Genomic DNA, 22,529 nt, shown 5'->3' with positions numbered 1-22,529 from the left:
AGACTGAGAGGATAAGCAGGGTTAGCAGAGGATTCTCGAGCCCTGGCATGATATGCAAGGTGAAGGCAGGGGCTGCGGCTATAGAATGTGTCTGAAGGCAGCGTGGAGAGATGAGGGCAAATTCAAATGAAGTCAGGAAACAGGCGCTGGGGTTGTTTCCCGGGGAAGCTGGGCCGGTGTCCATGCCCGCACGCTGCTGGCGAGGATTCTTAAGTGATGTCCTGATGCCAGGAGCCTGGCAGGAGCTGGGCCTGGAGAAGGTGGAGCCTTGCAAAGGTGCCCTCTGCCCCGGGCACCCCTGTCCACACGCACCAACAGCCACAAAATAATCACAGCTGGTTTTTATTGGGTGCTAGGGCCAGGGGCTCCCATGCCTTTCCTTAGTTCTTACAACAGCCCCACTGCATGGATGGAACTGGGGCCAAGCTGGAGAACTCTGCCATCCTGCCCCATCTCCAACCCTCCTGGTTCCTAGGCCCCCCAGGAGGGAGGGCACCTGGGAGGAAGGCAGAGGAAGCCCCGGCTTTCTTGTTTGTTTGGGGGCATCAGCTGTGGCCGGCAGGGACCATAGTTGTGGGGCTGGCAGTGGCCTGTGGGTTGTTTCTTCGTGGGGACGATTGCCCCGAAGCCCTCTGATGGCCGCCCCTTGTCCACACAGGTGACTCCGTGCTGCGGCAGGACCTGCAGGGAACTCTGGGCTGTGCGGCATTGCAGGGTCCTCTGGGTTTGAGGGACGGCCTGTCTCTCCAGATAGATTACATTTGGTTTGCTCAGAAGGCATTTATGGCTTTATAAAGCTCTTAAATTGGCTCTTTTCCCCCCTTCAAAACATTTCTCCAAGCTTACAAGGCCAGTTTTAGAATAGCAATTACCAGCTCCAATATCCCCCAGCAAACTCACGCTGTGCTGTTGTGTATAAACTGCCTGGGACATTTGTAATGCTGCCACACGGCATCTCCGCGCGGCGGAAAGCCCCTGTCTGCGCCGAGGCCCTTTCTCAGCTCTAATTTATGGGCCACATAAAACTCTGTGAAGTTGCCCTGCATCTTTCTGAGGCAAAGTTGAGGTTTTTTACTGTTTCAAGCTGCTAATTTTTACCATTTAGAGCCAGCCTTCTGCCCGTGCCAGTGTGCATGTGTGCATACAAGTTGGCCACTTTAATTTATGTGCCTCTTTCTCTCTGTAATGCTCATAACTCACAAATGTGCGCATAATGTACAGCCAGCTCTTCCTTATTACAAGAGGCTTGGCTGCTTTGTCCTGTGCCTGCAATAACCCGGACCCCTCCCTACCCCACCAGGAGCAAGCACTGGTGCAGAGACGGGCACTGGCCTGGGAGCAGGAATGCACCCAGCAAGCCTGGCCCCGTGTTCTTTTTTGTGGGGTGCACAGAGTGGGGAGTTCAGAGCAGGGGGCTGGGATTTAGGGTCGAAATGAAGCACGTTCCAGATGTGCTGTGCTGGGGGAGCCTGTGACCTTTCTAAGCCTCAGTTTCCTCATTTGCAGGATGGGGGGAGGATCAAAAAGTTCTCACTGGGGTGTTGTGAGCGTGGAGTGTGCTAATGACTCCGCAGGCCCCTCATAAGCCGAGGCAATATCCGAGGGCTGGATGCCAGCTATTCTAAGCTCCAAACTGCTGGCTGGGCTGAGGAGGGAGCACAGAGCAGTGTGATGCCTCAGAGCTTCCCAGAGCTAATGCAGAGGCCTCTGGACCAGCCTCCAGGCTGCAGGAGGCCCGAGCGGACAGCTCTGCACGCTCAGCTCCCCCTTTCCCACCAGGGCCTCTGGTCCTTTGATAAGAGCCGCTGGGCACCCACCCCAGGCAGCTCCCACTCCCAACCTTCTTCAGGAGCAGTAACCCTCTCCTGGTCTTTGCGATGTTTCCCATCTGGAAACAACACAGGCGGGATTTCCCAGCGTCTCCTGGGAAGACTGGTGTTCAGTAGTTGTGGGCATCCGGAGGTGGGGAGGTTTGAGGTCCCCAGTCCTGTGTCCCCACAGGAGGGTCCTCACTGCACAGCAGGGGAACTGGGACTCTTGCCCCCCATTCTCCCCTGCCCCAAGGTTGGGATTACACTGGCTGACAAAGAGGGATGTTCAGTCCTTCCTTGGGGTTAGGTGGGTCCCCGATCAGAGGACCCCCAATCCTACTCTCCCTTCAGTGTCCCTTGAGGCCTCTTTCCTGCTTCTAACTGCTTTGCTGGAGAGCTCCCACTTGGGTCTTTTGCCACTAATGCAAACTCCACGAATTTAAAACAGGCTAATTCAACACCTATTTAGTGAAGGGAAAGATGCTGGAGCCTATTGAGCGTCTACTATATGCCAGGCAGAGGAATCCCAACCTGGGGGGAGGGGAGGACGGGGGGGGGGGGAGGGGCGGGAAGAGGCCTAGTTCCCAGCTCCAGGTGAAGGCTCCGGGGCAAGAGTAGGGGTGAGCTGGAGTCACCAGGGGAGCGCATACATCACCAGGGGCCCTGGGCAGCTGTAAAGTTGGGGTCAGTGAGGGGAGCTGGGCTATCCGGTAGCAGCTGTCTGCACAGAGCTGGCGGGACCCCTGGAAAGTGGTCTGGTGGTCGCTCCTGCTCCCTGCTGCCCTGTGCACAGATGCCTCTCTGGGCTGCACCACAGCCACGCTGGCAGATTGGAGGCCCTGGGGAACCTGGCCATTACCTGCCTACAAACTGCATTGGCCTTGCAAGACCCATGGAGCATCCGGGGAAGCAGTGATTCTTTGTTTAGGTCTCGGAGGCGGGCCCTGTACTGGAGAGGTGCTCGGGGAGACTGAGCTCCCGTCTGTGTCTGCCAGGCCCGCTCTAGGGCCAAGGTCTGGATGTCCATCTTCCCCTGCTCACGGGGCTCTCAAGTCCACTGGCCGGAGAGGAGGTGAGTGGGGAGAGGAGGTGAGTGGAGAGAGGAGCTGTGTGAGGGCCAGGAGTGGATCCTCATTGGAGATTAGATGTCCCACCATGGCTGCTAGGGCAGAGTTAAAAGAATTTGGGCTCTGGAATCCTATTTGCTCCCAGCAGCTTTTTTGATAGGCAGGGAGGTGGAGCTGGGGACACTAACACTCTCCCATCACCAGCCTTTCAGCCTTGGATCCCTCTTTGTTTGGCAGTACCTGAGGGGTAAGAAGGGTGGGGCTATGGGATGGAAGCCTTTTCTCCCTTTTCAACCTGCTTTTGGGTTCTTCAGTACACTCGCTCCTGTCTGTAGCAGCCTGGTGCTTTGAGTGGCGAGGTGAATTTTACTTGAGTACATGAATTTGGGGGATAGTCTTTTCACTGTGGAGAAATTCACCAAGGAGGGTTCATTTTTATCTTCCTTTGAGTCTCAGATGACCTTCAGTCCTAACCCTGTAGATCGGCCCATGGGCTCCTTCCTCACTGCCACCAACACCTCCCTCCCCTTTTGTTCTTTCCTGTTTCTTTGCAGAACCTCTTCCCTCTTTCTCCTCCTTCCTCTGCTTTCCTTTCTTTCTCCTTCTCCGTTGTGCTTGTCAGAGTTCCCGCCCTTGGCCTGGACGCCTTCTGCCCACCCCAGATGGCACCTGACTGCACTTCTGCTCAGCTGACCAGCCTGGCTCCTCTGGCCTTCATAACTCTTCTTGCTACTCTTATGGTCTAGACAAGACAGAGGTAACATCCACCCAATGAGGGAGCCCGGGGCTGCGAACCAGCCTGCCTGGGGTAAAGCCCAATCCCAGCACTGAGAGCTAGGGCGGGTGGCTCGACTCCTCTGTGCTCAATCTTCCTATCAACAAAGCAGGACACTGAGGCTTTTAGGGCTGCATATGAGGAGTGCACTTCGTATCGCACTTCGTGTCGCCATTCATTGCACATCAGACCCTGGATGCTGCCTCCCATCGTAACTGAGGCAGGGCCAGAGGGCCCTAATGCCAAGGTATTTTGTCCTCCATTGTCACAGTCTTTAGTCACCAGAGGAAATAAAACAAAGGGATGAGCAGAAGGGTTGGAGGCAGGGGAGGGAACAGAAAGGACCAGACCACTCGGTCTCTCCCCTCAACTTAGGCTCCCCATCTGCCCCATCTCACTGAGAGCAGCAACGTTCACCAAGGTGCTTTAGCTGAAAACCAGAGATCATCGTTGACTTTGAACTTTCCCTCATATCCACCCAGCCCAGTCCCATGTCCTGTCAATTTGAACTGTTACATAAGGTGAGTGTTAGCCCCGAACATGTCTCTCCATTCCCCATGCCTTGCCCACACCTGTCACCGCTTGCCTGGTCCACTGCAACACGTGCAGCTGGTTTTTGCTTGACCCCTTGCCCTCAGCTCTTCTCTCCATGGAAGCCATAGTCATATTTCATACCTTGAGGATCTTCAGTTGAGGCCATCCGTTTGCCGTCACATGTTTATTGGTGTGATTTGGAGTTTAGTATCTGACTTGCTTGTTAGACATGTTCCAGGAGGTCAGGGTCATTGTCAGTGTCTGGGCTGATCATCGTCACATCCTCAGCGCAGTGCCCTGGATGAGTACCTGTTGAGCAAGTGACTGAATGGGTGCCCAGGTGGGCACTTGTTTTCCTGCTCCGTCTCCTTCAGGGATGCGCACCCACCTGGGCAAGAAGTCTCTCTTTTGTTCACAGATGTCTCCGTAGAGCAGCGGTTCTCAACCTGTGGGTCGCGACCCCTTTGGCAGTCGAACGACCCTTTCACAGGGGTCGCCTAAGACCATCCTGCAGATCAGATATTTACATGACGATTCATAACAGTAGCAACATTACAGTTATGAAGTAGCAACGAAAATAATATTATGGTTGAGTCACAACACGAGGAACTGTATTTAAAGGGCCAGAAGGTTGAGGACCACTGCCCTAGAGTGTAGCACACTGGCTCACGCAGGGGCTTAGCAAAGCTGCACTTAGCAGATTAGAGTCTCGAAGGTAGAGGTCGTGGCTGGGCTCACTTATTCATACCACTGGCCTAGACTCAGCTAGGGGCCACCTTCTCTGTGACATCCTCTCTTCCTGTCTCTTCACTGGCCTCCCAGGGCCTTGGTTTCCAAGGAAGCTTTCTGAGCTGAGAACTTAGGTTGGGGTTAAGTCAAGATTGCTGCTTGATCATGTCCTTGCTACCCCCGAGGAAGAAGTAGGTCCTCTTTGCCATATCCTTATTAGGTCTGGGAGATGGGAGGTGGGCTGCGGGCACATCCTTTGGTCCCACGAACTCTTGGGAGCTTCTTTGGAGCTCCACCTAGTGCAGCCCAAATCATTCCCAGACATTGCTTTCTTTCTTGAGAAGGTGAGGGTGCCATGTGACATGCCGTCTCAGTCCCTCTCGGAGCTACAGTTTCCACCTGCGAGGAGACTGTGGCACCTGTGTGGCTGCCACGCTGAAGCCCATCTGAGAGACTCGCTGGGACAGGAGTATGACAGGTGGGGATGGCGACTCTTCATCCCACCCCCCAGGAAAGTCCTGATTGAGCCACCTCCCTCTCTCCCTGGTTAGGGACCCAGTTCACACTCCTCCAGCTCACTGCCTTGGAGGTTTTCTTCCAGAGCCTTCTCTTGGGTCCTCCCGCTCCCTTATAGTTTCTCTCCCACCTGGTAGGCTGTAGGCATTTCTCCCTGGGCCAGGCTGGCTTGGCTTGGCTTGGCTCGGGGTGGGGAATTGTGTGCTTGTGGGGCAGTGGGCTCAGCCGGGAGGCTGGGGGTCTCAAGCCGCCTTGTGGCTGCTCTGCGGGGTCTGGCGGAACCCCAGCCTCTGGCTGTGACATACAGCCCCCTTCATGAAACCAGACAGAATTAAGCCTTTTGTTTCCTGTTTGCTAGGCCGGCTTAAAGAAAACAGAGGGTCCGTGCGGCTGGGGCTCCCAACAAGACGGCCTTTGTATTCACTTAATTAATCCGTTAGCTGAGGGGAAGGAGAAGAGGGAAGTTCATGTTATAAATACATGTTTTTCTTTGGCTTTTCCCCCCCAAAGACAGGGCCTGAATGGCATCCCCGGGAGAGCCCCCCATCTCACCCCAGACATGCTGGGGGCCAGGGGCCTGCCAGGCTGCAGCTGCAACCCCCCCAACCCTACCCCCACAGCTCAAGAGTGTGGGCCCTGCTTTCTTTGGGGGAAATGTTAGATGTTGACAGGAGGTGGGGCAGTGGCGGGGGCGGGGGGGGGGTCACAGGCTCTGGACCCCATTCCCCCTCCTTGCATCTCCCTTCAAACCCTGCGCCCTCCGTGGACGAGGTAACTGCACTGCCACACGGAGAAATGTCTGTCCCCATCGCTGCTGGTGGATCTGCAGGTGCATTTGGGAGCAAGTCCTCGCTTAAGTGCCAGGTGGTCTTCATGCTCCCTGCTTACCCCCCCCCCCCCCCACAGGGAGGGACCCACTGGTACCCAAGTGCCCAGTGGACAGAGCTCTCAGCCATGCATTCCTGGGAACAGCAGAGCCCCTTCGTGCCCCCCCGTCCCTCCCCTTCAGTTGTGCCTTCTGAAGCACAGGGGCAAAGGGAGTAGGGCTCTCAGGGCTCAGGGGAGGGGCTGTAGTTGGGGGGCTGTAGTTGGGGGGACAGACACCCTCCACCCACTGCCATCTCCGCAGAGCCAGCTGTTGTAAAGCTTCCTTTGAAGATACTACTTAAACTTTATTTTCTTTTTGGAGATGGGCAAATTCACTCACTGTTCTCTCACTGATTCCCCTCTGCCAGCTGCCAGGTTTTTAGTCTGAAAAACATTTCGTGAAGAGGTAGCATTGCAACCCCTTTGTATACGGCCCTTGCTATGGAGTGTCACTGTGTGAGTTTCCCGATGGCTCTTCATCTCAAGTCTCAACTGTGACATTCTGGTGTCTGGAGCCTACAATGCCAGCCTCCTGGACGCTGCCCAGAGAGTCTGCAGAGCCAGCCCACAGGTAGAGAGAGGGTCCAGGGCTGGGCCTTGTGTCTGCATCTACATGTTTAACTTGTCTCATGGGGCATCAGGCCAATACTCAGCTGGATGCTGCCATCGCAGGTGGTGCCAGGCCCCTGCTTCCTACCCATCTCCCGACTTCAGAGGGGGCCCCTCAGTGAGGGATATGGCAGAGGCCGGAAAGCAGAGTGTGTAAAATGTTCCATGGGGCCAGGCTGGTGTGGTTCAGTGGTTGAGCGTTGACCTGTGAACCTGGAGGACATGGTTCGATTTGCGGTCAGGGCACATGCCTGGGTTGTGGCCTCAATTGTGGGTGGGGGACGTGCAGGAGGCAGCCAATTAATGGTTCTCTTTCATTATTAACTAGAGGCCCAGGGCATGAATTAGTACCTTAGGGGGTCCCTCAGCCAGCCTGTGCCCTCTTGCAGTCTGGGACCGCTCAGTGGACATCCCTCTCACAGTCTGGGCCCCCTCGCTCCTTACCGCCCGCCTGCTTGCTGCTCCTTACTGCTCAGCTCGCTGCTCCTAAGGAGGTGGCCACTGCCCCTGTGCTCACCAGCCATGAGCCCGGCTTCTGGCTGAGCAACGCTCCCGCTGTGGGAGCGCACTGGCTACCAGGGGGCAGCTCCTGCATTGAGCGTCTGCTCCCTGGTGGCCAGTGCGCATCATAGCGACTGGTAGTTCTGGTTGTTCCGCCATAGCGCTTGCTTAGGCTTTTATTATATAGATATTTCTATCTCTCCCTCTCCCTTCCTCTCTGAAATCAATAAAAGTATATTTTTTAAAAATGTTCCATGGGGACAGGACTGCAGGGCCTCAGTTTTCTGTCACCCCCACTCCTTCCTCTGCTGGGGACCTTCTTCCTCTCAGCCACTGAGAGAGCTACAGTTTCAGGCCACAAACCCAGATACCCTCACTCTGGGGTTTCGGGAGGACAATCAAGGCTGGGACCCAGATGGGTTGAACTTTTTCTTAGCTCACCAGCAAAATGCCAGGAGTCTTGTGTGACCCGGGTCAGCAAACGATTCGGTGTAACTTACCGTGCAGCTGATGAGCCTGTGCCTTGTGTGTACCTGTCCTCTGAAGCCATGAATAAGCTCAGGACTCCGGAGCTCATGTCCTCTCTGGAGTAATCCGTCAGCCCCTTGCTTCCCTGCTTCATTTCCGCAGGCTAGTGCTGCACCTCCACCGTCTGCAGGAAAAGGACCACCCCCTTGAGTTCCTCTGCCCAGAGTGGCCATAGGTTCAGGGAAAAAGCCCTTGCTGCCCTTTGCTTGGGGCTCCTGGAGAGGTCAGACCCTCCAGAGTAAATCTCATTTCCAACATTGTTTAGTCATAGAGACGGTGGAGCTGGAAAGAATCCCACGATCAGCTGGCCCGAGGAGGAAGCCAGACCAACTTCCCTCCACAACAGAAGTCTGGTTTGAGGCATGATGGTGGGTGGGGTCAGTGGGGTCTAGTTTTGGTCCCCAGGATGCAGCCAGGGTAGCTGGGAATTGGATGTCCAGGGGGTAAGGGGCCACTAGAGTCGTGTTTCTTCTAAGTTGACGTGTAAGTGAGTTGCCTGGTCCTCTTGTTAAAATGCAGATTCTAAGTCAGTAGGTCTGAGTGGGACTCAGTTTCCCCACTACTTGGCTCCCAGGTGGTGTCGATGCAGCTGGTCTGAGGCCACACTGAGTAGCAAGGGGTGTGTGGTTTATCAGTGTGGTGCTTGCAAAGTACAAGGTCACTGGCCTGTGGCTGAAGCGGGTGCTTTGTTCCAGTCGTAGGTGGCCAACTCATCTCGGTTTTCACAGGAATTCCCCAGTTTAGTCAATGAAAGTTCCCAGGATGCTTGACTGCTCAATGGCTGTTAGATCAGCTGAGGAAGAATTGATGCCCGATGGGCTTCCATGCCCAGCAGGCCAGGTGGCAGCTTTCTGACTGAGGGCAGTGATGTCTTGGGCTCTTATACTTTGTGACTCCTGTTTCTGAATCAAGAATTTTAATTCTACATTTGATTTCATCCAATTTTTTTTTTTAATTGCATAGCCAGCAGGAGACTCTTGCTTGGGGGAGGATGAGCAGAGACTGGGTTATGTCCCTTTGAGCCCCAACTATTTTGCTGTTCTGAGCAGCCCCTCCTCCAAAGCCAGGGTCTATCCCTCTTCTCTCATTGCATGCCCTGCCCCAACACAGGCTCTACAGCCTGACCTTAGCCTCCCCAGATTGCGTTAAACTAAATCCCCATACATTTATCAGGCCCTTAGGATGTACAAGGCATTTCAGAAGACAAACATGGAAGTGAAACCTAGCCCCTAACTTCCATCTTAAAGAAATATATCCCCTCTAATGGGAGAGGTGATTTGTGAAAAGTAACAATACAAGAGTTAAATAATCATGAAGATTACAATGCAGGCGATGTCACAGGATGTCACAGAATTAATTAATTACTGAATGAGTGGCACAGATGCTGTGTGCTGAGGGAGCTCCAGGAGGAAAGAAATGCTGTGCGCTGGGCTGATCGGGAGCGACTGGGGCAGGGCCTTGGTGGGTGTGATGGAGGAAGCTGAGGAAGGCGGAGCAAGCACTACAGGCCACCTACTGTGTTCCAGGCACTGTAGGTTTTCTGCAGATACAGAGGCAAATGAGACATCACCCTGCACTTGAGGAGTCTATACTATAGGGGGAAACTCACAAAGAAAACTTCAAGGCTGGGGGGCTGTGGGAGCACCACAGAGGGACACTCAGCTCAGGCTGATGGCTGTCGGGAGATTGGAAGGAACTGCTGCTTGTGGCATCTTAGCTGACTTGAGTAGAAAGTGGTCCAAAATGTGGCCCCATGTGGGCATGAAAGACTTAAGCAAAGTGGTGCTCCTGCCCAGAGGCAGGTGTGCAAGGTCCAGCGTGCTGCGCATGTGCATAGAAGCAGTAGAGGATTTGGGGATGTAAGGCGTGGTCTGGAGAATAACCAGAGGTCAGGGAGACCCTCGTGCACACTCAAAGGAACATGTTTTCATACGGCCAAGGGGGCGCCCCTGAAGGGACAGAATGAAAATGTGGCTGAGAATACGCTCTGGAACCAGGTGTCCTGCTCTTGCATTTACCTATGTGCCCTTGGGGCCTCAATTTCCTAATCCGTAAAACGGGATTAAACATAGCACCTCAGTGAACTGTTGTGAGCACTAAGTTAATCAGCATATTCTGAGTTAAAGAGCAATTCTAGAGCAAAGAGAGTGCTCAGTAAATTATAGCATTGTCAGTAGTAAGGGATTTTAGGCTGGCAAGTGCCTTGGACTTGATTTGAGCTTTAGGAAGGTCATGTTGGAGGTGCTGCGAAGGCTGGACTACCATGGGTAAGACCGGACGCAGGGAAGCCAGCTAGAAACCTAGTGCAGTCCGCTAGGCAAGCTGTGCTGCGGGCTGAACGGAGGCAGCGAGCTGTGGATAGAGGGGAAGGGCCAGGTTGGAGAATTTAGAGAAGGTAAGGGAAAGGAAAGCTCCTTGGAGAAGAGGGCATGTGACTGGGCTTGAAGGAGGACTAGGGTTCGAATAGGCAGAGGTGGAAGACAGGCATTCCGACAGATAAATGGGACACACAAAGGCACCCGGTCACCCAAGTATGGGGCATAGTCAGGGAAGGAGAAATACTCGAATTTACATGGAGTGTAGGACTGGTGCAGAGGGTGACTGTAAATTGGGACTGAAAGTTAGGTTGGAGCCATGGTGCGAAGGCTTCCATGCCAGGCTTAGGAATGCGCACTTTATTTGAGAGGCCCCCGGAGCCAGTGCAGGCTTTGGACATAAAGAACAAGAAAACACTTTGCCTTACAGAAAGGTCTTGCTGACACTAATGTGTAGGTGGAACAGTGCAGAGAGCATGAGTTAGGAGGTGACTGATGGTCCGAGAATAAAAAGTAATAAAGGCAGTAACAAGCGTGTTTGTGGGGAGAGGGGAAAGTGAATGGGGAGATGTACATGGGAGTTGGCCCCGTTAGGACTTAAGCTGTGCCCTATGGGAATGTGTTGGCCTGGGTTAGTGAGGGGGTGAAGTGAAAGTTGGGAGCGGGGGAGGTTGGGAGAAATGAGCAGAATTCCAAGATTTCTCCAGCGTGGATGGATGACCAGAAGGGAACTGGTGCTGTAACAGAAACAGTGAAGACAAGCTCGCTCCACACCTAGCACAGCTGTGGCTCATGGTCCCAGGAAGCATGTGAGGTGTGTAGTGGCTCCAGAGCATTGGATGCTGGATAAACTGATGGTGTGTTTGCTTCTCGGCCATCTACCAGTCCCCACAAGCTGAGAGAATGTCTCCCTCTCATCATTTTCTATGGAACAGACTTAATTATGCCCTAACAGGAGATGAAGGAAAGATCAGCACCCAGCAGTTTATTAAGATTGATGACAAGGTTCAAACTGAGGTAACCCACCCCGCTGGCTTTATGGATGTAATCAGCATTGACAAGTCCAGGGAGAATTTCCATCTGATCTATGACACCAAGGGCCGCTTTGCTGTTCATCGGATCGTGCCTGAGGAGGCCAAGTACAGGTTGTGCAAAGTGAGGAGGGTCTTTGTGGGCACAAGCGGAATCCTTGATCGGATGATGTTTGCACCATCAGCTACCTGGATCCCCTCAAGGTAAACGACACCATTCAGGTTGACTTGGAGACTGGCAAAATGACTGATGGTTATCAAGTGTGGCACCTGTGTACGGTGACTGGAGGTGCTAACCTGGGAAGAACTGGCATCATCACCAACAGACAGAGACCCCCTGGAGCACTCAGCCAGCTCAAGTGCAGCATCATGGGAGTTGTGGGGTCAGCAGCCAGGTTAGGGGATGGGAGAGAAAGGGAAGTGAGGACAGGAAGTCATGAGCACAAATCACTAAAGAGAAAGATAGGAAGGATATCATTTCAGAGGGTTAAGAAAATAATTTCAAGATGAAACAATTCTTTACATTCATATTATAATTTATAAAATACTTCAAGTCCATAATCTTCACACTATTTAAGGAAGTCAGATGGAGGCTGTTAACCAGTGAGTCTCTGAAGGATACAGGGCCAGTCCATGTGCTGATGGATGCCCACTTCTGGGCCAGTGCTCTCCCTGTACTCTCAAGCTAGGGGTCTGGGGAGACATTGTATGTTTGCAGGTCATGGTGGGTAGCCTGAGCCTAGGGGAGGCTGAAGATACACAAATACACACAACTGTAGGGATGGAGGTCAGAGCCCAGGCGGCATCAGGTGGGGGGCGGGGAGTAGGGGGCTCTGCTTTTGAGGTGGGAGGGCAGGAGATGGAGGCTAGTGATAGAGCCTGTAGAGGGGACACAGCCAGCCGACACTGAAAACACCCAGATAGAAAAGTCAAAGACGTTTACGAAGCCACACACCCGCAGCGCAGGAATGACCGGGGCTGGGCTGGAGAGGACAAGCAGGCTGTGGCCCCAGAGCTTGGCTACAAGGTGAGGTCAGAGCCACCTTTATTGCGAGTGAACAAAGGGGTAAAGAACCCTCTCCTGAGGCCCCGAGCATAGAAATCTTGAAGGTGGGGAGCGTGTCCTTTGTAATTCACACCCCAGTCCTATGCCTTCTTCAGCCACCCTCACCTCTACTTGGTCTCTGTCGGTGTTCTGGGCAGTTCTCTTGATCCAGCTCTGGCCCCAGGAGACCCGATCAGCCCCCAATAAGAACCAGATTGCTCCAGGGGAGTATGGCTGTCACTGGAGGTGAAGTGAGGTGGCAGTGGTGGTGGGGACTGGGGGTGGGCCCTGGACGGGTCTTCCCTCTGGACACAGGAGAATGAAGGTGTGCGATAGAGGTTCTGCCAGAGCCTGTCCGGAGAACAGAGACCCCCACAGAGGTGACCTCTCCTTCTGAGGCCATGCCTTTGATCCGGGAATCCAGGAGGGTCCATCCCATGGGCCGGATGGTACTTCTTGGCACTTCTTGGCAATTCGGAATTCCACACTTCCATCGGTCCAACCTCACCGACTGGAACTCCAGGAATCTGCCCTCCTCACTTTCGGGAGGTCATCCAGTCCTGGTGGCTGCAGTCCTTGAGGGATGGAGTCCACGCTGTTCTTGTTCTGAGACCAAAGTCTGCATTTGGGGCAAAGGAGGTCACAGCGCCTCACAGAGCGTCCTGCCTCTCCCCCACGCCAGTGTGGCCTCCAACCTGCGTGTCGCAAATCAGACATAGGTGCTGCGTTGGGGGTCACAGCCACCGTCACGGACACAGCTGGTGGGGCACGTGGGGATGGGTTTCTTCCCAGGAAACCCGTGCTCTTTAGCTCAGGGTCTGGGTGTTCAGGTCTCTCGCTGTGGCTGCCTCCCCCTGAGGGTGACCGATTGCCCAGTCCTGGGACTGAGGGGTTTCCTGGGACACAGGACCTCCAGTGGGGAAACCTGGAAGTCTCAGGGAAGCTGGGACGAGGTGGTCATGCTGCCTCACTTCCACTTCTGGAAATTTTCAGAGGTTAGATCTTTAGATTCTACCGGCACAACCTGCTTTTCCTCTGGGATGATGCCCCGTCTCGTAGGTAAAGGATGAATTCTAAAGCGTGACACCACTGTGTAATGTAGAGGCCCAGGTGGAAACCCCCTTTGTCACTCCCTGCATGTGCAAGTTTGGGTGAGTGACTTCATATTTCTGAGCCCTGGTTTCATTATCTGGGATAAGGTTGATAACACCAGTCTCACAGGCCACAAGGCCGAATGAGACGACGTTTGTCAATCAGGCACATAGAATGGCCCAGGCACCTATAGGAGATGGTACATCTCCCTGTCTCCTCCCTCTCCTGACTTGCATGATAGTGATACCCATTCTGCAGATGGAGGAGGTGAGGCTGAGGAGTAGGAATGATTCACTCTGAGTCAAAATGGCAGAATCAAAAATCAGCGACAGACGTGCAGCTCTTGTTTGCCATCTTCCTACTTGGGATTAAACAAGCTGTCTCGTCTACAGTGGCCCCTGGATGAGGGGAAGGGACCTTTTCATTTATTTGTTTCATTTATTTCATTTATTTGTCCATCCATTCATCCATCCATCCATCCACCCATCCATCCATCCAACTACGCGTGCCAACCACATGCCAGGTACTGTTCTAGATGCTGGGGATCAATTGTCAACAAAGTGCATAGACTTTCTGCCTTCATGAAGCTTACATCCTAGTAGGGGAGACACATGTATGATGTGAAGAAGTAATAATCACTCTGAAGGGAAAACAAGCAGGTTACAGGGTAGGGAGTGGAGGGGCCATGGGCATCATTCTAACTGGGGTGGCGAGGGAAGGCCTCTCAGAGGGGTGACATTTGAGCTGAGGCCTGAAAGAATGCAGCTGGGAACTTGTGGCCTGCAGTCTCCTCCTCCTGGAGCTCCCAGCTCAGCCCAGCTGCCCCAGGGTGGAGTCAGCTGCGGAGGAGACAGTGAGTCCGGTGTGGGCTGCACAGTAGGTGGGAGTGCAGCTGTTTCCATCAGCTGTCCTTCCACGGCGCGGACTGCGTTGCTGGTCTGAGCTTTCAGGACGAGGGAGGAACCCAGGCTGGAAAATTAGTGTTGAGGGTCAGATTGCATATGAGGATAATATAAAAAGGCTGCCTTGCTCCACTTGGGGACACTCTACATTTGGGGACAAGTCACAGTGTGTTCAGTTTCCCTTCTAGCTCTTCTTCTTTGGCATTGCCTTTTCCTTTAAGAAAAAAAAATACAGCCCTGTTTGGATTGCATGGTAAATGATTTATGAACATTATTCTTCTCCCTTAGTTCTACCTGTAGGAGCTCCAGCCCTCACAATCCTTTTCATGTTGATTAAGTACATTTGAAAGCAAAAGGAGACTCTGGAATTGCTTCACAATATAGACTAGTGGCTTCCCTGGACCCGGGAGGCATTCCTCATCTTCCCTTTGAAAGACTCCTTTGCAGCTGGTTAAGCAGCACATCAGCCCAGAAACGGGGAGCCAGTCTGTGTGTGCCGAGGGTGCAGATGGAGCGTGTTCTTTCTGGAGCTGGCAGTTAGGGGTTTGAGATCCTGGGATCCCCGGATGAGGAGCGCTCCAGGAGTCATCCTTCCAGTCCAGGTGTGACTTTACCTGGCTTGGCCCTGGCTGGTCAACCCTGGTCAGGGGGATAAGAGCATGTTCTTACAGGACCTGTCCCAGCTCAGTGTTTTCAGGAAACCCCACGGAGTAGGGCATGGGAGAGGCATGTCCCAGCCATCTTAGTATACCCCAGTCACATGGGCGGTGTGTGTGCAAAGGAAACACGATCCATAGAGCCAGCAGCCAGCTGAAGGTCCTCTTGGCTTGTTCTATAGTTAGGGCAGGACCAGCGGCCTTCCCTAGTTCCTCCCCATCCTTGTTTATTGCTGTGTGATGGAGATCTTGGGCACGTACTCTAGGGAGGTGCCTAATTAAGGTCTAGCCTCAGAGCTCACTTTGACCTGGTCTGAGTAAACCTGGAAGGTAGACTTAAGTAGATTCTGTTTCTACTGCATGTTCAGTGTCTCAAACCCCAATCTGGCCCAGGGCCCCTTTCCACAGGTCTTCATGTCACAGATGAAGTATGTCCGTTTTCCCTTGGTCTGCTGCAGAAATAGTGACGTCCTCTTTCCAGCCTCCTTGGCTCACAGATGTCCCTGTGAGTGGCAGTCAGCTTCTGGTCTTTCAAATTCAGGCTCTAAGGGTTTATTAGAAGCCCCATCTTCCAAAAGTTATTCCCTCTGGGGCCTCCCTCTGTGTATGAACCCAGCTCCCTCCTCTGGCCCTTCCCAGGTGGATTTCTTTAGTCATGCCTGCTTTGCTGCTTACCTTCTGGGTGACTTTGCAAAAGTCCCTTCAGCTCGCTGGCTCTCCATTTCCCATTCATTAAATGGGAATAAGAACATTTGAAGAACAAAGGAGACTCCAGTTTTGATAACTGCTTTGTAACTGTGTTTATTATCTCCTCATGACAAACGTTAAAGACACTTAAAAAATGTAAACATTTAAAATTCTACTGTCTGGCTACATGCACTGTGGGACATGGGTGAGACGGTGCACACAGAGGAAAAGACCCCGCCCATTCATGTGGAAGCCTGAGGAGAAATACTGGTTGTGCCAACCCAGCCTCAGTCCTCCCAGCGGAAGGAGGGACTGAGCTCCTGCCATTGTCAGTCCCTCACGCCAACCTTGAGATAGTTTGGCCCTAGCTGAGCAGCTGGTGGAAGTGAGACCCAAGGAGATAAGTGAGTTCCTCGGGTCACAAGTGATGGGGCCGAGGATCCCACCCAGTTCTGCCTGACCCTGACGTCCCTGCCCGTGTGATATGTCAGCACCCACCTCCTGGGCCGCCTTGAGTTCAGTTGGGCCTCCATCATTGGCCTCGACTCACTGCCACCTCCAGATCCTACCCCCCTTCAGCTATTTCTAACTTTAGCAGTTTACCCCTGGAGCTAAGCATTTACCCCTCTGAGTCTCCTTACTCCCCACCTCTCCCTTTCTCTCTAATGCGCACACCAGGCAGGTGCTCATGAAGCACAGATTAATGCCCCTTCTTCCTGGCTGAGAGCGAGTGAACTCTCTACATTGTGTGCCGGGGAGGGCAGCTGATCCTGGAAGCGTTGTCCATCTGAGCAGATTTACTCCCCTTCTGAGTTTTGCCTGGGCTGGCCCTGCCTCTGTGCAAGTTGAGTCATGTCTTGGGGTCAGCCTGGGAGATCTGCACCCTGGTGTTCTAGCCCCCAGTTAACTGCAGACACAGCCTGTGCCTGTGGGTACAGGTGTGGTGAGGGGTCCTCATCCCTTTGCCAACACTCAGAAACACATGTGCACAGCACCCCTCCCCAACTCTCTCTCTGTCCCTCTCTCCCCATCTCTCCTCTCTCCACCTTGATGTCCCACTTAAGCTTCTGTCCACTTCCAGAGCCCCCTCTCTCTCCAGAGTGGCTCAGAGGGTCTTTTTTTAAAAAATACATATTTTATTGATCCCTTTCAGAGAGGAGGGGAGAGGGATAGAGAGCCAGAAACATCGATGAGAGAGAAACATCGATCAGCTGCCTCCTGCACACTCCCCACTGGGAATGCGCCCGCAACCAAGGCACATGCCCCTGACCAGAATCAAACCTGGGACCCCTCAGTCCGCAGGCCGACACTGTATCCACTGAGCCAAACCAGCTAGGGCGGCTCAAAGGGTCTTTTGAGCGGGAGAGCGGGGAGGTGGGAGAGTGGGAGTGTGTGTGTGTGTGTGTGTGTGTGGGTGGAAGTGTGGGTGAGTAGGCATTCCTGGGCCTGGGAGGAGAGATGAAGCTGTGAGCTTCCCAGGGCTCCAAGGGTGCGTGGCTGTGTACCTGGTGACTTTTGAACCAGCTCCAACCAAGAGAAATCTGTGGTGGGAGAGCCTCAGCGAAGGAACTAGAATAGAATCTCCATGAAAACAGACTTGGGTTGGAAGCTGCCTCCTCATGTTGGCAGTGTTGCGTGTCCTGGAAGGGGAAGGCCGTGCCTTCCGGAGCAGTTGGGAGGCTCTCAGATGGTCCAAGTATCAGCTTGCTAGTAAGGGACTGTTTTCCCCACCAGGAGGACGGGCTGTGGGATTAGTGCAGTAGTAATTGGTTTTCTAATCAAGGCTGGATGGAAAGAAAAGCTGGGAGCCGTGGGAGAGCTCTGGACCGTGAGTCAGGGCCTTGGCAGACAGCGAGTGTGATACAGCTCCGAGACTCTAGCAGACCTGCCACCTCCAGGCATTGCTTATAAATGGACAGAACTTGCCTGAGGCTCTCAGCCAGGGAAGCAGGGTTTGAGCCAGGATGTAAACTCTATTTTCCACTCCCGGTAATTCATGAAAGCCGGAGGGTAGTAGAGGTGAAAGGGGCTTGGACTGGCCAATGAATGTTGGACCACTCTCGGTCTCTCCCCGGCCTGGGGCAGTCACACACTGGCTCAGCTGTTTAGTGTCTGCATCTTGCTTTCCAAAGAAGCTGGGAAATGGTTAAGAAGGGCCTTTCCAGTCAGTCTTTGCTATTGAATTAAGTTGGTCAACTGTGTTGGCTCTTTCTAGATTGACTTGTGGACCCCAGGTCCTCACAGGTTTTGAAATGTAGAGAACGAGGCTTTTGCCAGCTGCTGAGATGCTTTTGTGTTATATGAGTACAGGGATGCATCTTTCCTCCCTGGTGTACACGGCAAGGGTAAGAATTTGTATTGGGTCCAGACCCCATCACATCGTCTTCTGCCCTGCTCCAGAGAAACCCTCTATGGTTCTGCGCCTGGTGGTGGCAGGAGCCAGAGGGTAGGCAGTGAGGGGAGAGCTGTGGGTTCGAATCCCTCTGCTCCTGATAAACTGGGTGACGGTGGGCCCCTGGCTCTGACCATAGACAGCGTGAGGTAAGAGGAGAGAGAGAAGGAGAAAGAAGCTCAGAGGCAGTGCTGGTGGGGCTGAGGGGGCAGAGAGGTGGCTGGGAACCCAGGGTGCCACTCCTCCTGTAGCCTCCATCCCCTCTTCCTCTCCAGCTAGAGGCCAGGGTATTGCTGTCATTGTTGCTGGGTAGGTGTGTGTCTCCCCCAGCTCCCCCCCCACTCCCCCCGTGCTCTGCCGTCTTAAAACTGAGAGACATGGACAGAATGGCCTCCCAGAGTTCTCTGTTGACCAGAGAGGCCATGATGGGCTGGGTTGGGAAGTTCTGTCCAGAGCAGCCTGACTGATCAGAGGAGGCAGCTCCTCCCGCCCTCTTCCCTGTGCTAGCCCTTCGGCTCAGTTATGGGCTAGTGATGGAGCTGCTACTGCTGGGGCTGTAGTTAAGGAGCAAGTTGATAGGAGTCTTCCCCTGCTGACCGCATGCAGGTGCACATGGGGCAGGGTTGGGCTTGAAGAACATTCAAGGCATGTGTCAGTTAGAAGCTGAAAGTAGCAGCAAATCCAACCCAAAGTGTATTAAACAGTAAGGAATATGCTTTCTTATACATTATGACATTCAAACCAGGACTGCTCTGGGGCTGGATAAATTCAGTGGCTCAATGACATCAACAAGCCCCCGGTTCTTTGTCTGTCGTCCTCCAGAGATGGGCTCTGCTTGCAGCCTAGCTTTCCTCTGGGTCATATACAGTGGTGGGCATTGCACCACGTCCAGGTTTGCAATTAGAAACAGGAAAGTGAATCAGCTGTAAAACTGGGGTGGCGGGGGAGGGAGATAATGGAGGCTGTGACAAATGGCCTGTTTCAATTCATATAAAAATTTTAAAAAGCACCTGCAAAATGTTTTCAGTAAAGTCAAGAGACAAATGAGAAACTGGAAAAAAAAATTGCAGCTCACATCACAGGGCTATTCTCCCTAATATACAAAGAGTTCCTAAGAATCAACAACAAAATATAACCCAATAGAACAAATGGGCAAAGAATCTGAACAGATTCATAGAAAATACAAACGGCTCTTAACATGTAAAAGGATGTTCAGTCTTACACATAATACGAGAAATGAGAACTATCCTGAGATAGCATTAATCATTCATGTATTAAATGAGCAACATTCAAGAAGTTTGTGACACACTGTATTGACAGGGGCAATTTGGCAATATCAAAATTATAAATTATTTGCCATTTGACTCAGCAATTTCATAATAGGGAATTGATTTTAAGATATACTTGCACATAAGTGAAATTATATATATATGCTATGTTTATTATTTGCAACACTGTTTGCAATAGCAAACAATTGGAAATAACCCAAATGTCCTGACAGTGGAATACTATGCATTTATAAAGAGGAATGGGGAACTTCTCTTTGTGCTGTTATGGAAAGATCTCCAAAAATACATTTGGAGTGTAAAAGGGAAAAAATCCACCAAGGTTCAGAAAAGTGTGCATAGAAGATAGAAAACAAGACTCTACATTTGTGTTTGCTTGGACAAGGGGGGAGACAGGAATGAGAGGGAGACATTTCAGTGCATACTTTTATACACCTTTTGATTTTGAACCGTGTTACCTTTTTTAAAACCAAACCAAACCAGAAACACTGAGCAAATCCCATGAAATCTCTGGGAAGACCTGCTGACTTTCCCCCTGGGTCTGAATTGTGGAGTAGGAAAGGGGTAGATTTAAGAAATGATCTAGATGTGAACCCCCCTGGTTGGGTGTGGGAGGGAGAGAAAGGACAGAGGCGGAATCGAAGGTGGTTGGCAGATGTGGATAACTGCTCGAAGGGCACGGTCCTGGCATGGAACATGGGAGAGGCATGTTGGGGGAAGAAGGAGGCCTGGAGCATCACTTCACCTTGAGAACCTGGTCTCTGCACTTCCCCAGTCACTCAGTCTCAGGACCCTACCTTGTTCTATTTCCCCATCAGTCCACGGACTTATAATTTGCTGGTGACAGTCCCCCTAATCAGACCAGTGAACATAGCCCCTTGGGTGTGAAGCCCGAGACAGAGCTAGGTCTGCTGGTGGCTCTGGCAGCAGCCTGAGTGTGGGGTCTCCCAAGGAGCAGAGTAACAGATGTCTGGAGCTCTGGGTCAGGGAGGAGGCCCAGCAAGTGGACACAGCAGCAGAAACCCCAGTCGCCACTGGGTCAGTGTGTCCCAGAGAAAGGGCAGATCCTTGTCTTCCATTTCTCATCTTTGTTCTAATTCTCTCTGGCTCACCGTCTGCTGCCAGAGAGGACTCTGGGGCCGTGAGCCCTGTGCCGGTATCTTCTCAGGACTAATGTCTGCCCAGGGGCACCAGGGCACTGATGGCTGTAGGCGAGTAGATGGGGCAGGGAACCCAGCAGAGAGGCCCTCTAGGCAAAATGAATGTGTTTTATGTGACACTCATGTGAGAGACGCAGTGGAATGGGACGTGTTTGTGATCCATGTACCTTTTTCTGGCAATAGCAGTCCGCCCAGCTCTGGGCCCTGCTGCTGGCCCATTGGCAGAGATGGGGCCAGGAAAAAAATGGACTTGGACTTGAGGCTAACAGCAGCTGTGCTTGTCGGAGTTGGAGGCTTTATAATTGGTGTGTGAAACAGGGCCACACTCTCAGTTTCAATTGTAGCTGGAAAGGATTAGAAGACAATTAATAAATCATTTAGTGCCCCGAGTTTAAGTAACTTATTATTATGGGCTGCATCTCTTTATTACGCTTTACTGAGCAACATTGGCGAATTTCCTTCAAATGTCACACAATTTGTATGCCATTTGTTTCAGAAGATTTTTTAATGCACACATAAATTATTAACGTGAATTCTTCAGGACACAGTGCCAGAATCCTGACCCCTCCCCCACCATCCCTGAGTCTCTTAAAGACCCCCTGCCCCCAAAATGATGACAGTGCCAGGCCTGCTGTCCCAGGGCCTGGGGAGAGCACAAAGAGCCACTGGCTGTCTCCTTGGATTGGGCACCTGGGCAGAGACCTAAAGGGGCTGTGCGGAAAATGCTCTTGTTTTTGGATGCTTGGCTGGAGGCTGGAGAGGAACAGTTGACTAAAACCCTTCCTTCCAAAGATTTGGTAAAAATAGGTCAGGCTGGCAGGGTGGGCCTGCCCTTAAATAAAACCGGGTCCTGTTGGTGGGGAGCTGGGATCATTTCAGAGACCATGGGCTCCAAGCTGTGAAGTCATCGATTGGGATATTACAGAGGCCCAAGATACCAGACCCTGAGCCTGGTAGAAAGGTGTTTGAAATCAGAGCAAAGAAGCTGTAAGAAGGAGCCTGAGAATTGCCCTAGGACAGTGGTCAGCAAACTCATTAGTCAACAGAGCCAAATATCAACAGTACAACAATTGAAATTTCTTTTGAGAGCCAAATTTTTTAAACTTAAACTCTATAGGTAGGTACATTGTTATTAACTTAATTAGGGTACTCCTAAGGCTTAGGAAGAGCCACACTCAAGGGGCCAAAGAGCCACATGTGGCTCGCGAGCCGCAGTTTGCCGACCGTGGCCCTAGGAGAAGGCTCAGAAGCTTGAGGGCAAAGATTTTGTGACTTGTACTTTGACTGCTTGGAGATTTAAAAAATCGTTTCGGTATGTTTATATGAGGTTGGATTTATGAGGTGACTGCATAGCGAAATCACATGGGGGTGAGGAAGGCATGTAGGTCACAGAAAGATGGCCTGTCTCCTTTGAGGTGGGAGTGTGGGGGTGGGTTGGTAAAGGCATTTTATCTATTAATTCTCTTTCAAGAGCACCAGCAGGGAAAGCCTCTGATTGGGTCACTGTGAGTCACAGAAGGCAGTTTCACCAGGAGGGCCTCTACAGGATTTGCCCTCAGTGTTGGGGAAGCCTCAGGCAGTCTTCCTTGCCAGCTCTGCCACCCCTTTGCCCTGGAGGGAGCTGGCTCTTCTCTCCCAGACAGAGCTGCTTTTGTGTCTCCCGGGAGGGAAGACCTCACTGCAGCCAACAGAAGGGCCTCGGGCCAGCCCTGCCCGAGAGGGCTTTCAGCATCCCCATGCCCAGGGAGAACCACCTGTGCCAGCCTGTGGCACCGCCAGCTCTGCTGCCAGCAGGTGCCAGGTGGGGACAGTCATCTGCTCAGGAGAGAGACTGTTCGGGGTAGTTACAGCTAGCAAGGGATCCCGTTTTATCTACCTACCATCAGGGTAATCTGTCCTCTGCTGGAGGCACCTCGAGGAGCAGTGAGCAGGTACGGCAGATGGCAGTGCAGCCGGGTGACTCCGGGTGACGGGCTGGAGACGGAGGAAGCGGCCAGCCCTGATCTGGAGGCTGCACACTGCCGTG

At 52.6% G+C, this 22,529-nt stretch overlaps 1 protein-coding gene and 1 pseudogene across 2 annotated transcripts in view; both read left to right on the top strand.

Moving 5' to 3' along the window:
• The window catches only part of PKNOX2 (PBX/knotted 1 homeobox 2), a 231,083-nt gene that overhangs the window by 24,875 nt on the left and 183,679 nt on the right, over positions 1–22,529 (top strand). The gene's annotated exons all lie outside the window — the stretch shown is intronic.
• On the top strand, positions 10,170–12,725 carry LOC118678585 (annotated as a pseudogene).

The sequence above is a fragment of the Myotis myotis genome, unplaced genomic scaffold, assembly GCF_014108235.1.
Source record: "Myotis myotis isolate mMyoMyo1 unplaced genomic scaffold, mMyoMyo1.p scaffold_m19_p_20, whole genome shotgun sequence".
NCBI classification, from domain to species: Eukaryota; Metazoa; Chordata; class Mammalia; order Chiroptera; family Vespertilionidae; genus Myotis; species Myotis myotis.
Note: the sequence above shows the minus strand (reverse complement) of the source record. Positions and strands in the feature narration are given on the sequence as shown.